The 15,755-nt window shown below is 45.0% G+C and overlaps 1 protein-coding gene across 2 annotated transcripts in view; it reads left to right on the top strand.

Moving 5' to 3' along the window:
- The window catches only part of cbfa2t2 (CBFA2/RUNX1 partner transcriptional co-repressor 2), a 35,221-nt gene that overhangs the window by 5,249 nt on the left and 14,217 nt on the right, over positions 1-15,755 (top strand). Inside the window, exon 1 of one of the 2 annotated variants that reach the window (XM_031863098.1) lies at positions 8,838-9,137. The exons of the other annotated variant lie outside the window; for it this stretch is intronic. The gene's annotated coding sequence lies outside the window, so the exon portion shown is untranslated. Of the gene's footprint in view, positions 1-8,837; positions 9,138-15,755 lie in introns of those variants that run through there. 2 annotated transcript variants of the gene reach the window in all.

Genomic DNA, 15,755 nt, shown 5'->3' with positions numbered 1-15,755 from the left:
TGTGTGTGTGTGTGTGTGTGTGTGTGTGTGTGTGTGTGTGTGTGTGAGAGAGAGAGAGAGTGTGAGTGTGAGAGAGCAGATCCAGCCGTTATCTTCCTTCAGCTTTAATTGAGCCCTTCAGAAACCTCAGAAAGTATTACACGCACACATAAACACATACATGCAAGTAAAGCCTGGAGGCTCTATCTGTGCCGGGCCAGGTGTTCCCGGCTCCGCTGCCAGATGAACCACCTGCAGATCACAGGTGTGGCTATCGTCAGGGAAGAGAACAACACAGCTGCTCTTACAGCCTCAGGGAGAGAAAAACAAAGAGATTCGGAAGGTTTATATAGAACCAACCGCTGGTAGCATGAAGCTTCACACACACACAATAGGCAAAAGTACAAAGTATAAAGTTACATTATATCGTAGGTGGTGTTGTCATCGCCTGCCGTTCAGTAAAGACAACTTTCCCTCTCTTAGCCTGCTGGCCATGTGCTTTTCCTTGAAGCAGCTCGGTGTGATGGCTTTGACAAGAGTGGGCTTTGTTGTGAACCTTGACACAGCATGTTATTATAGCTAAATTGAAATTAGAAAGACATCCATGCTATTGCGTTCTATGATTTATTTTTGTGGGTCCACTCTTTTAAGGCTCGACTTTTCTGTCCACAAGTGCAAGACGCATGAAGTCGAGCTGCTAAAATTGAGCAGTTCTCTGGTTATGAAAAGGGAAGCCAATGCGGATGTGCTTTAAACTTGCATTCTTTCAAATAGCCATCAGGGGGCGACTCCTAAGGTTGCAAAAAGAAGTCTGATTGTATAAAAGTCTATGAGATAATTACTCTTTTTCTTACTTGATTTATTACCTTAATACACATTGTAAACGTGAGTTTATGGTCTCAATCGCTTGTGTCAAGTCTTCTTCAATATAGCGTGATGTTCATTTAGTAAATTATGATCCTATTTAGACAATTAAATAGACAATAAAGCAAGATATGCTCCGGGGCGTGGCTACCTTGTGATTGACAGGTCGGTATCACGGCGTTGTCCGGTTTGGGTTTTCTCCGTGTTTTCAACGAAGAACTTTAACCCTTTCATGTCAGTTCATGAAAGTTAATTGTAACATTTTGATCACCAAAAAATGTCTTATTCTACTTAGCTCCACCCTCTCACCTCACTTCAGGTTGCAAAAAAACAATATGACGACGGCCAAAAACCAAGAGGATGACGGCCAAAATGCCGAACTCAAGGACTCAAAACCGTAGTTAACGAACGAACCAATGGGTGACAACGTCCACTTCTTATGGAGTCTATGGCTTGTCTTCATAAGGTGACACCCTCTAACAAGACTTGAATAAGTGATGTAATTAAAATGTCATGTTTTGGACTATGATTAATTCCCTATAACAAAGGTGGCAAAGTCACAACTCTTTTACTGGCCAGCTGGGAACAATACACAGTAGGCCTACTGTCATTAAATTAAAGCCTGTTGTACTGAGAGGAATGTCCAGTGCGTAGTTACTCACTGTATGCGTGTGGGCTTGTCCACATCTTAGCGAGCACGCTCTCTTTTAACACAAAACTTCTCCCAAACATAGAGTTGTTTATGAGCACTATCCATTTGTTATGTGCCAACAACCGGGTGAGGCTGGCAAGTTCTGATCCGCGGCATCATTTTCCAATTAGTGAAATTGCAGCATTTAAGGTTTAAACTGTGAGTGCCACAGATGGATATCCCTGACAGCGTATCTGGTAGATAAGTTAAACAAGAGAGAGCGGCTGGAGGGACTTTGAAAAGTGCGTTGGTTGTTGAATATCGTTTAAGGGGAGTTTAAACGGGGGGTTTGGCGTCTGGCTACGCACTTGGCCTCCCTGTGTGGAAACTTTAGGGAGATGCAGCCAAGTGAGCATGAGACCCACTGCTCATACATTTTAAGCACACATGCAGCCTCTCTCTCTCTCTCTCTCTCTCTCTCTCTCTCTCTCTCTCTCTCTCATACCAACACACTAACACTCACTTTCCCTCTCGCTCATAAACACACACTCACACATGCATCTCTCTCTCTCTCTCTCTCTCTCCTTCTTATATTTACCCGTCTCTATTTGTCCCTGTCTTGTGTTTACCCACATACACACACTCTGAGAGCAGCCGTGTGTCTCTCCTCTGTGCGCCGAGTGTAACAGGAGATCTGAGGGTTTTCCGTGGGTGAGTAGGCGGGTCAGACCTTGCTTAAACTAATGGCTCCCAGCAGTGTTGAATAGCCAGACACACTGGAGCCGAGGCCTGAGGTTTTGGAATGCCACCGCCGGCTCAATGCCTGCCTTTCATCGGCACAGAGTGAGGGAGAGAACGAGAGGGAGTAAATACGAGAGCGAAAGGGGGAGGAGGAGGAGAGAAGGGAAAAGACGGGACCCATTTGTTTTGGGTGATATGAGGATGCCTGAAAAGGAGGGCACAATAGTCGTGGAATGGATGGACGGAGGGGGGCAAGGGCGGGTCGGTGGACTGTGGGGAAAGAGGGGAGGGGAGAGGCGTGTTTGGGCTTGTGGGATGTCAGGAGGGGGGTAAAGTACCAGTCAGTGGTTGTTTTGTGTCAGAGCACCGTGGAGACCCTCCTCTGGCCAGCCACCCATTTGTTTTTGTCCTTAGAATGAGTTGTGAAGGAGTCTTGAAGAAATTAGTAAAGGTTTGAACTGAGGCCATGTCCAAACTTATGGAGATGATTTAAATGTTTTTTCCTGCTTTATGGACCTCCATCTTAACTACGTAAGCATTGTTGAGCAACAAAAACATGCGTCCTGTAGGATGTGCCATAAAAAGGGAATCATGGCTGGCGTACTATCATCTGTCACCTAAGTAACCTTTTTTACGACTAGTACTCGCGCTTTGATGAGCCTGTTTTGTTCTCGTTCTTGTGCTGCATGGGCATGAGGATGCAAAGGTAATTTGTACAGTTGGTGGCTTTGATGTGCCAAGAAATGTGGAATGGCAACAGCTTAAATATTCAAAAGAATAGTATAGCAAATGTTTTACCCAAAAACTCACACACTACGTGAGCCATCAGTGGTGCATGAGCATCAATCTGTTCAACATCATCAACATAACTGGCTAGAACATCAGCTAATGCCAGAAATGGAAGCGTAACACTGATACACAACAGGCAGCGGCCCAAGTGTGGCTTGTCTCAATGATTACATTTTTCTGCGGTCTGGAGGCGTGTTTATGTGTTCATAGGAAGGAATTCTTTGTAACACAGGCCGCATCGCCACTGCTCAGGTGTGTTTTCTCCATACTTATTTCTAGAGACCAATGTCAAAATAAACAATGCTGGCGGTGTGGATTTCCCTTAAGAAGCGAACCTCCTGCCGTCTCCATCCATGTCTGTGTTTATTGTTACGTCACAGGATTACACAAGGTAATGCAAATGTATTTAATGCAGCGCCATAGATGCATCTTGTCATATTTCTCAACACACCCATGATTGGCTACTTTGAACCACAGACTAAGCGACGACAGAAAGAGGCCCAGAATTAGAGGCTTCGCCCTGAAAACTAAGCCTGTGTCACCAGGCATGTTTGTGAGATCTGTTTATCCATTCAGCCACACTGCTTACCAGAACCATTTCGTGGTTTGCCAACTGCTTTTAAAAGATTCCCTGTGGAGTTTTAGACCTCCAGTAGCTCTACGGAGCTGTTTTTTTTTTTTTTTTTTTTTTTTTTTTTTTGACGAGCGGTTCCCAATTTGTTTTATCGTGTGCAACTTTTGTTTGTTTACAAGCGAACTCCACAAGGCCGCTTTGAATAAAAGTTGAAGAAGGAAAAATTGATTTAAATGTTATTTTTTACGTCTGTATTTCAGAACGATGAAGAAGAAGTGTGGGTGGGTCATGTTCTAGGAAACCTCATATTTCCCCCTCGCCATCCGTCAGTAATGGTTTTTAAAGTCCACTGTCCAGAGGCAACACATACAGTAAAACCTCTTTTGGCCTATATGGCATATATTATCATTTATCTGACCCTGCAGAGAGAAAATAGCCCTCCCTTTAGCCCTCATTGCTACCGAGAAGCATCTCATTTGACCAATTTTAAGTAGTTTTCTTTTTTTTTTGTTTACAGTAAACAGTCCTCCAGACAGACATGGACCTGGAATATGACGAGTCCCTATCAGATAAATATGCTGTAGAAGATGTAATGGAAAATGTGGCCATGCGTGATCAGACAGGGAGATCTATGGCTGCATCAGATTAGGGAACATCAGGAGTCTGAACAGCGATGCAGGGAAAGCGGGGAAGGAGAGGGAGGGGAGCCATGCTGGTAAGATGGTTAGAGAGGGGGGGGGGGGGGGGCAACAATGATGCGCCTTGGTGGGAATAATAGCAAAAATGTGGATAATTAACCAAACGAGAACTTTCTATTCGATGGTCAGAAAGAGAGTGGGAGAGAGGCGTCCGGGTAAGTGACAATATTATAAGGGGCCCTGACACACTAAACCAATGTTGTTTTGCCATTTTTCGGCATTTCCAGGCATCGGAAGCGATATTTATTGCTGTGCGTCCACCACTGTTGACTCCAGTCTGCATTTATTGGCAGCCATTTATCCTATTCAGCAATTTTATTGGTCGTTAAACCCAGCAAAACTGATTCAACCCATTTGGTGTGGTTTCTTCTTATTTTTCGGCTCTACATTTTCTCCATGCATACATATGGCAACCGTCTGTCCATCATTTGTCTTTGTGGTGGTTTCAACTTTATCATAAAACATAGGTCATCGTGAGGCAATACAAAGCCAAGTCTGTCTTTATGTGTGCTAGTTCTCTGAGCTCGGCGGATCCTCCAGAGATCTGTGGCCAGTGCAGTGAAATCGAGGTCGGAGGGAGAGTTGGACCAGAATTAGCTGTTCTGGCTCCCTTTCAACACTGTAAGAACATAGAGACGCTTGATAGCTGATAAGGCCGCATTCACAAAATGTCACAAAGATTGACTCAACTGAGTGAAGTGGGAAAGCTTCTGACTGTGGAAAAGCTGTGGCTGGGAAAAGAATACAATAGCAGCAGCACAGGATTTCTTTTAGATCTCCATCATCGTTTTACACTGAAGCTCTCTCTCTCTTGCCATGTGTGAGTTGTATTGCCATGTGATGTGGCCTTTTGCCAAGGAGACCGAGTTTCATCAGAGGATATCTCACACTTCCTGATTTCCAGGACTGCTGATGAAAATATCGAGCTTGGATTGAGATGTCCGGACGGGACCAGCCTCATCGGGGCAGATTGTGAAAACCCGACAGTCTTGTTGTCGGTGGCCATAAACTCAGGGTTCGTTTTCAACGGACCAGTTGGCGGTTTTTGCAGTCATCCGGGAATGCATGATGTTACCCAATCTAATATTTGCATTCATACAAAGTATACCCAAAAACCCTTGAAACGTGCACCTTCTTTTATTGCGAGGATTTGCTGCTTCCCTTGGCGCTTGTGATTCATTTTGCATTGGTAAATTACTTGTTGGTAATTTATCCTGTTTACCTGTTGCAACACGCCCACGCCAGTAGAGCCCCTTGTTGTTGTTTTGCTATGTCGCTGTTGATGGTGTGGAAGCCCAAGCTATCCAGAGTTAATGACACCCCCTTTTACAGAGGCAACTCCCATTCTCAGCACATGCGAGACTTCTGTGTGCCGTCCATGCAGCCATGGGCAGGGTCCATTGTCATGATAATGGTCCCTTAGAAAACACAGATTTAACTAGAGGCACATGCCTCAGAGATTCAGGAGCGTAAAGACAGTGGTAAGTTTGTTGTCAATTCAAATTTACTTTTTTTGTTGCGTGAAATATCATTAGGCTGAGGCCACTATACTTTTTACTTACCGGTATGAAAAAACTAAAAAACATTGAATAACAATTTACACATTTTACACAAATTACATAGTGGACAAGTCAATGCAAATGCATTTAAATGGGGAGATCCACACATAATACACTGAACCTAGAAACCAGTAAAACTCATGCTCTGACTTTGGCGACTCCTATATCTCCTTTATTCAATCCCCAAGTCTTAACATCCCCTATTCCTTCTTGTCCTTCTCTCGCTTTTTTTTTTCTGTCCTCTCTAAAAAATGCTGTTTACTTTTTCTAAAAGTGGAAGTTTCGTGAGGGAGCGTGTGAACAGAACCAGATGCTGTAGACTCTCTCTCTCTCTCTCTCTCTCCCCCGCTCTTTATCTCGCTCACATACACACAATGGCAAACAGCTGCGTGAGGCTTCAGCAGCTACAGTAAAAAGGAATCCATACAGTATGCATACATAGTATTGTATGCAGGGTATTGTTTACGCTCCTTGTTTGGGAACTGTCTTGACAGAAGCAGCTCAGACACTAAGGCCAATATGCTCCAAAGTGCTACAAGAGACCCTTGAATATGTGAAAGTGGCCATGAGTACCTTTCTGATGATCACATTTGGGAAAGAAAGAAAGGTTGCTTAGAGCAATTAAAACTCTGACCAATTGAAGCAAATTCCTTAAGACATCCCCATTTTTCTCTCACGGATTGACCAAGGCGATTTGTTTTCTGGTACGCGACCTCTACTCCTTCTATTCTGTTTACCGCTGGATTCCTGCCATGCGCAGCCGATACCGCCAACTTGTGACCAGACTCTGCTGTAGCCGGGTTTGTTCGCCACAAGCCAGTTGATAGAAACGTGCCTAATTTGCAAATTTTTTTTGTGCAACATTTAAAAGTTAGAATTCTCTTGCCGATTGAATGGAAACTCGGCTAATGACAACCAGCTGCTCGCATTTCCTTTAAGTGCAAGCAGAGATTCAGAACACTGCTAAACCAGTGCACGGGGCTGCGTTGCTGGGGGCGTGTTGTGTGGCCTCAGGTAGCGGCGGTGAGACATGTGAAATACGATCCAGGAAGTTCAGTCGAAGTAATAGATTGATGCGTTTAAAGGCTTAGCGGACGCCTGCTAAGCCTTTAAACACGTTTTGACAGCATTTAGACTAAACAATGAATAGAGAAGTGTTGATCGTAACGAACTGAAAACGATTTCTTAGTTGCACCCTCGGTGTCGTTGATCATACGGCCGATTTGCTTTGTTTCAAAATAAGATGTTTTGAAACTAACACGTGACAGCTGGGGGTGCAGAATTCGATGAAATTACGGTACTTAAGGGAAGACTGTTGGTGAATGAATGCTGTGGTCTATCAACAAGGATTTTGCTCATCTTCTAAAGCTATTGAATGATACATTGAAACCGTGTCCCATATTGTGTAGAAAGGAAAAAGGTCCAATCAGACAGGATGTAACTTAGCTTTCAGCCTACGAAAGGATTGTACTGAGCGTGCTCACTGATCTGCCACCTGCCTGAAATCACACCTGGGTTTTAAACTAAATCTGCTAGTAGCCTTTGTCCATCAGTAGTGTCAGTTGCAGCTCATGTGCTACAATAGCATGTGGGTTACAGTATGAGCGAGGCCTTCCTCATTTCTCCATCTTTCCCCCCTCCCACCCTCCCTCACAGCCACCTGGCCCTGCCTCTGAGCCTGCTGGCTGACCAGATGCACCCTGAATAAAGCAGGCCTGCAAGGAGAGAGGAGGGGAACTTGAGGTTATTATGGGTGATTACTCAGTCTATATCTAGATTACGACCCATAGAAATACAGCATCCCACAATAAGCTATTCTCTGTGTGCTCACAAACAATTAGATATCCCATTATTGTGGATTTGACATGTTCCTTAAGGGCAGAGCGAAAAATGGAATACGCCTTTCAAGTCATCCAGTGCTGTTCATACGTGTAAAGGGCAAAGATAAGGGGCAGCACCTTCTCCTAATGAACTGTTTGTATTCATCCGACGCCATTTGCTCGTTTGTTTACACAGTCAAGTGCCTGTGGATTCTCACACGTTGATCATGTTCTCTTAATTGTCGGTTGTCTAATTGAAAACAGATGAATGCCTTACTTACCCCAGGTGTGTATACTGAACTGAGCAGCAGCGTCTTTACTTTCCGGAAGTAAAGTGTCGGAGTGAAGAAAGCATGCAGGCCGCCCGATTTCAGCCAGGACCCCATTGTCTTAACCCGCATCGTGTCTACAGGAGCACTTGAGCGTTGAGGCATAAATCAGGCGGTGATTTAAGTTTAACTCAGTGAGGACCGAGCGCAACGGGACGAGAGAGTAGAATTCATTCATGCTCCTCAAGTGTCCCCCCCACCACCAATGGGCTGGCTGGCGAGGCAGCGCTGAGCGGCGCATTAAGGAGCTGAGACAAAGGAGGGCATCAATGAAAGAGGAGAGAAGGAGGGGGGGGGGGGGGGTAGAGAATATGAAAACATTTTAAAGGGAGATCCTCTCTTCTCTTCAAGGGGCAGAGGGGAGGTTGATAGGGAGTGAGGTTGCAGAGGACCCCCCCCCCCCACCTATCCCTCACACACACACACACTTTTGTCTCTCTTGGCACGGCCTCTTGTTTAGCCTTTAGGTGCCAAAGCAATTAGTTATGTTAATTGCAGGGGCCATTGCCGGTGAATGCAGGTTGAATAGAGCCTGTCAGCAGTGGATGATTGGCCAGGATCCACAGGGGGGCGGGGGGGAATGGGACGAGAGGAGGGGAGAGAGGCGGTGTGAGCTTGTGACGTCGCCGGTGCACCCGCCCCATGAAAACAGAGGAGAGGACAGTGTGTGGGGGAAAAACGGGGGAGGAGCTAGAGTGGAAAGAGAGAGAGAGAGAGAGAGAGAGAGAGAGAGAGATAGAATGAGAGGGTGGGAGGCTCAGAGCTTGAGAGAGAGAGCGCAAGGGCGGACGCAAATTCACAGAGAGAGAAGAGATTTGAAGAAAACAAACACAGCAGCGGAAGGCAGATTGAGGGCAGGAGAGAGTGAGACAGAGAGAGCTTTCAGGCGAGAGAAAGAAACAACAAAGACAGACAGAAAGTAAGAGAGAGTAGTGGCAGCGTTTGCGCTGGTCTACTCGGTGATCCATCTCCATCTGGGTGCCATCTGTGTCTCTGGCTCTGGCCTTCGCCACACTGGAGCTCACATATGTGGGAATGCAAACACATGCCTGACATATGAAGGCGTGGAGTCACAGACAGAGACAAAAAGGAAAGGATAAGAAAGCAGCTGACTTTCTCCAAGGACTGAGGAGTGGACTCTACTAGAGTGGAGGTAGGAGAGAGCAGAGGGGATCTCAACGTGGAATTTGTGTCAGCATTTTTCTCTGTGTATTTTCCTTTATTTCTATTCGTGAGTGAGTGAGTGAGTGTGTGTGTCTGCTTTTGCAAACGGTGCATTTAAGTGTGTGTATGTGTGTGTGTGTGTTCCAGCCTAATTCCCAGAGCTGTTCTGTACTGCTGTACAGATGGTGCCTCATCCTTTCCTCTTATCTCTTCATCCTTATCTACTGAGGTAGGAGGGATGCATTTGCCTGCCTGCTTCCTTTACCAGTGGACTTAAACGTCTGTTGCCATATGGACAAAATACTGATTGTTGTGGGTTCTTTTATATGGTCATTTCCTTTGAGATGAAATTTCTCTGCATGGAGGTATAGTCTAAATGTTTTACTTCCCTTTTCTGTTTCTAAATCAACTCATAAATACTCTGCGGAATTTGGCATAACGTGGTAACATCAGTAGCAGATGTTCTTCTTTATTAAGGATGCTGAGGCCATCTGAGGTTTTATTATTTATTTTTTTTCAAAAAACTTCTCATCTTTTCGTGAACACGAAAGCAGATACATTCCCAGGTTTAGCAGCCAAAACATGGAGCCATCTGTTGTTCCTTTATTTTTCATCTTGCCCCTAATCCCCCCCCCCTCATTTGCTTCCATGTGTGGCAAGCAGAAGAAACGTCAAATCCACCTGGAATGGTTATATGATGAGGGAACAGACCTCTTTTTTTTCTTCTCCCAAAAGTAATACTTATATGTAATATACCTCATCTCGTTCAGCTGTGCATTTGCTCAGATAGAAATCAGTTTTCTTCCAGATGGCGAGCATAGTAGAGGAAAAAAAAATGGGTAAAGAAGACGTGTGCATCTGTTGTACAGTAGCCCCGACATATGGGAAGAGGATGTTGGAAGTGCTGTCTCTGCCTTTCACGCTGTGCCTACATATTACACAACACAGACATCAGTGGGAATGTGGATCCTAACAGAGTGCAAACGCCACATTGTTGCACTGTGTAACTGGAGCTCCAATGCTCCAGTTACAATGTTGCTCCAATGTTAAAACACCTTTTTGTAATATAGGTAGCTTTCTTTTTTTAAATTTTGACCATGTACCTTCCAGGAGAAAAATCTTGTTTTTTTTGTGCGCGGAGGGAAGGAGGTGTGTGAGGGAGCAGCAGACAGAGAGAAGGCAGAGAGACCTGGCTAGTGTTTCGCCAGGCCAGACCAGTCCATCGGGGAGATAGGAGCGACTAACTGTCGGCTGCACAGTCTCAAACCAGAGACTCCTGTCTGGTCTGCTGGACACTGTCACGCTCCTGACAGCAGCCGCTGTTCTGCATCCGTGTGCGAGTCTTGTGTGATTGCGGCGACGATCGAGGATGTGACATTTATATTGCTCCTAAATTGTGTTTTGCCCCTCGCTCGTTCCTTGTCGGGCAGCGGCTGTGTTTGTCGTGGACTCTTGTGGCTTTGAAGTTTTCAATAGCGCACTTGATATGTGCGTGGTTGAGTCTAAGGCAGCGTGTGCACGTGTGTGCCAGGTGTCTTGGAGACATTTTGTCTGCCCGAAGTACAAGGTTGCTTTCCCCCTTTTCTCTCTGACCTCCCTCTCAGCTGTGGGTTTATCAACTCAAAGTTTAGTAATAAATGGGAGAAACAGACCACCGTGACCCTTGCTCGCCGTGCTATTATCTTAAGAATTCATGCACAGAATACCCCCCAACCCCCCCCCCCCCTTTTTTTTATTTTCAACACACACATGCACACAGAATAGAGCAGCTGTGTCAAGATGCAGGAAGTGCTCTATTAGTTCCAGTGGTGAGGGCTGTGATATCTGGCCCCAGGGGTTCAATGAGAGGTTGTGTGTTTTAAATGTGTGTGCTCGCTTATGTGTGGACATGAATGGGTCGGGTCATTTACTCAACAGCAACAGCTCAGTCACTACAAGTAGCGTAATGAAAGATTATTTCATCACTAGGACCATCTCCTGACAGTATAAATGGCCGTGTGCGATGTGTGTGTGTGTGATAGCGAGTGTGCAGACGCGTATCTGTGTCAATGAGCACTAACCACCTGCGTGCTCCCCCCATCTCTTTTATTGTAACCCCATTGACATTGTGGAATCCCCTCTCCTTGTGCTAAGTGCATGAGTAAAGGTCTCTTTCCGGGGTCTAGTGACTCTCTACTGGCCTGGGAGAGCCGCTCAGTGACCCAAGACAAGAACTCTTTTTTTACTGGGCTTGCGTGGTCTGAGAAGGGAAGAGTACCAGCGCATTGTTATTAAAAGCCTCTAAAATGACCTCAGTCGAATTCTTCAAACAAATTGATTCAAGGTCTTAAGTTCTGTGTAAATGCAAGAATAATAATATTATCTATAACTATATAATCTAATAAGTATAATAAAAAATATGGGAACATTTTAACATTTAACTTGATCTCTTAAAGCTGCATGCACCTTTTTTTTTTTTTTTTTTCTTTTCAAAATAACAATCTCACAAAAACACAGCTGCTGACATGTTTGCTAACGTTTGCCTACTCACTCATCCAGCTGACACGGATCAACATGAGCGCCCCACTGGCTACCGAATGTTAGCCTTTTAGCTAATGCTTAGCGCACCGATTCCCGAGGAAAAAAACATCTGTGTCTTGAGCTTGCGAGCCAGTACAACTTTCTTCATTTATTTGTTGCATATATTTGGTTTGTCTAGACTTGTTGGCTTGAAGTTGTGAAAAAAAGGTAGTGAGATGTAACTTGCAGTCTGCACAGAGGTACCAGATTGTGTTGTTTCTCAGTTTGTTCAGCAGTACTAGAGACTACACGGAGTTATTTGAATGTTAATATCACAAATATTATGTCAGGATGTCGTTAACTTGAATTTTCCAATATTTAACCAAGGAGACACAGATAAACAGAAGGGACATTGGTGTTTTGTGAGCATCTGTGAAAAGCCGAGGCAACAGGATGCATTCAGACTTTCCTGGAAAGACTGTCATTTTCCAATTGGAAAAACCCAAAAGGCAAGAGTTGATACTTCTGAGGACGTGCAAGAGCCACAGAAAAATTGTACACGCTTTGTGCTGTTAATTGTGTGGGCGGATAAGAAATGGGTGTTGCAGCCTCTCTGCATGAACTGTCAGTCATAGTCATTATTTTCTCTCTTCCTTTCCCTCTTTCTCCTTCTGGGAAAGCGTGGATTCAAATGTTTTTGTTTATTACAAAAAAAGAGACAAAAAACTCACACACACACACACTCATTGACACTTTCTTGTCGACAGTTTTATGTTGGACCAACATTATAATCCTACTTTACTTTACTTTATCAAGAAGAATTGTGTTTGTTATCAAGACATGACCGTCTTATAATAAACACTGTGTTCTTAAACACATGTGCGCTCAAACCCATACAATGTGCGCAACAGGCCTCTGCCCACACATTCACAAACATACACTCATCCTCACACACAGCTATCTCCGTCTCACTCTCCTCATTGTTTCGTGCACAGCTGGCCTCTTTATTTTACTTATCTGTCCCTATCAGTGGTTGCTGAGTTCTGGATCTTTCGTGCTGCTTTGGGCTTAGCTTACACACAGCTCTGTTTAATGGACTCCATGGACCATACTGTATCCACTGCTCAGCTTTGATTCACTGCATCCCCAAAACCTGAGTCCATGCGTGGGGAAAGGATTATAACTTACTACAATACAGTAAGGCTTGTAGTTCCAGCTTTATGTGCTCAGTGTGACTCCCGGAAAGCCTGATCAGAGAAATGCCGACATTTCACGCAGTGATACACCTCGTGACATGACAGCAAATCTATTTCTTTTGTCTCAAACCTGAAACGGAAGATCTCCAAAACAACTTGTGTACGTCCATGCACCGCCATGCTTCATGTCTAGAAACCTCGACCCTCTGCCCACATGTTCATTGGAAGTCTTTTGCACCAACGCACTCAGTGTGGGTCAAGCAAGGCTGTGTAAATGTCTTCAGCATGGCCCGTGGTGATAGCAACATCTGGTTGGACCCGAGCCCGGGCCATTTGGCTGTCGAAGCCTCTGACACCTGGTCTGAAACAGGCCGTTCTTAATGCTTGCTTTGTTTTGTCATGTCTAGAGCTCGTATTTAGTTTTATGGACTACCGTAATTTACTGGTTCAGAGTGTGTGCCTGCGTATATGTATGACACCGAAGTACGGAGCCGAGGAGAAACAGTGTTTTGCCTGGCTGCCGGTTAGGTTGATTGTCTGGGTTTATAATGGATAGGAGCTATCCAGACTTAATCCTCCAGACACACACGAGGATGTACATCTTCACTGCTTGTCAGGGGAGCTCTATAAGTCTGTTCTGTCATCATATAATTCTGTTTCACCCTGAGAGTAAACATGCCGGGGGGGACAAGGGCAACGCAACTTAGTTTTAATGCTGTCATGTTCCCAAATAGCTGATTGTTTTTCTCTTTGCAGTCTTGGGTTTAAAGGCTCAGGATGATTGATGGGCAGGCTAACCAATTAGTTACGTAGAGGTGAGATGGGTTGTAACCAGATAGGCACATAATCTACTGCCCCTCGGAGAAGGGGGTGTGGGAGAGTCTGCTTAAGTGTGTGTGTGTGTGTGTGTCTCAGCTTTTGTGAGTCGAGGTGATGATTGACAGATTTGAATTGTCTCCGTTTTGCCACAATTGTTATTTGTGTGGGTGTGTGTACACGTGCCTTAGGCTGGCCATTTCACACAGGTGTGTGTGTCACTTCAGGCCTCTCTCCACTAAGCCAATGACAAATCCAACACCTGGTACACAAGGCCAGCACACACACACACACACACACACACACACACACACACACACACACACGATGACACACATCTACTTGATGACACACATCTACACATCTACTGACGGTGGAGCCTGTAACAGAGGCCGACTACAGCTCGACAAGTGTGAGTCTTTGTCAAACACGTGCAATTTTACTTCATTTTCTTTGAATTTACTCTACACATGGGCCTTCTTGCCTGCTTATAATGTTACGCTGGGACATAGAATGGATCTAGTACGTAATACGAGTTGACAACTTGGATGTGCTGCTGTTGGTTGCTATTTATTTTCTCTAATCCTTTACAATGTTATGGTTACAATTCTTACAATAGTAGCAGCAGCAACGAAACATGCAGAGATAACTTATGTATTTTGGAGAATAAAGTCACTAACTTAGAATCACATCCAGTATATTCTCCCTGCGGTCTGACCTCATGCACACGTGGACACTGTTCCCTTCTGGCTGTCCAGCATCTGCCAAACCTCTTCTCCCCCCTCTGCTTCCAGCATCACATCACTGCGCCTCTTTTACTGCTCATTCTTAGTTTTTATGGGAGACGTCTGTCCGCCTTGCAGTCCCCTTTTTTTCGCTCTCTCTCTCTCTCTCTCGCTCGGCCACTAAGTACATTTCCATCCCCGGGTCCCTTTTTTCACGGCATGTTATTGTACTTATCTCAGTGAGTGACAAAGTCATTTCGTCTCTCGCTGCCACAGGGTTCACTTCAGGAACATGTGTGTGTCTCCTCACATGTTCCTATGTATACGTCTTTCTCTTGCCCCCCCCCCCCCATTTACAGTCAACCCTTGCCACCTCCCCATCTCTCCCCTCCCTAGCAGAGTGAGGAGCAGAGTGTTGACATTGGGTTTTGTCCAAATATGTCTACGGGGCTGGACGGTGGTAAGGAGAGCCAAGAAAAACAGCCCGGCTCCGAGTCTGACAACCAGGCTTGTCTTTCTGATGAAACCAAACGAAAACAGTATTTTCTCTCCTTGTTATTCCCTCCCTTCCTCCCATCTCTCTCCCTCTGCGCGCATCCCTCCTTCTCAGCCTCTGGCGCCTCAGACTAATTTCTTATTAAAGGCAAAGCTTGTTTAACACTCTTGCATGGTCAGTAAAAGGTATGCAGTGATATTGGCAAATGTTGTCTTCAATTGGCTTTAATAAAGAAGTAAATAAAAAAATAATGCAAGTTTTTAAATAACCCGCAAAACATAGATTTGTAACATGTAGCGTGTCATTATATTCAAAAAAGTATCCGGTGATGCTTACGTGGAAGTGAGTCAACTGTGTTGTGGCAACAGTTGAGGAGGCGTCAGTCCCAAGAGAGCAATAGTATGAATTAAGTTGATTGAAATAAGTAGACGGGACACGTGTGTCCCGATTTTCAGACATTTGACACCATGCACACACCGAAAAGTCTCTAAAATACTAAAAGTCCTTGAACTTGTCCTTCCGTTATGAGGTTATAACGACAACCTGACACTTGAGAGACACCATGTTGAATAATCTCTTTTATAAGTGGATGTTGTGTGAGTGTGTGTGTGTGTGTGTGTGTGTGGGTGGAGGTCAGGATGGACCACAGGATAGAGGAACAGATGTGTGCTGTATTGTGGTGGTGTGCGTGGACGGACGGGGACCAGGTGCAGCCTTTGTCTCCCTGGCATTTAAGTCCACTCGCTTGCATTCAGCCGCCTCGTGCCTCCCCACCCCTCCCCTCCACGTCCTCCTCCACTCCTTGGAGGGAAGGCAGAAATGTGTGTCTGTGTGTGTGTGTGTGTGTGTGTGTGTGTGTGTGTGTGTGTGTGTGT

Source organism: Anarrhichthys ocellatus, unplaced genomic scaffold (assembly GCF_004355925.1).
Source record: "Anarrhichthys ocellatus isolate YVR2014 unplaced genomic scaffold, GSC_Weel_1.0 scaffold1, whole genome shotgun sequence".
NCBI lineage: Eukaryota > Metazoa > Chordata > Actinopteri > Perciformes > Anarhichadidae > Anarrhichthys > Anarrhichthys ocellatus.
The sequence above is the reverse complement of the archived record's forward strand: the minus strand, read 5'-3'. Positions and strand labels throughout refer to the sequence as shown.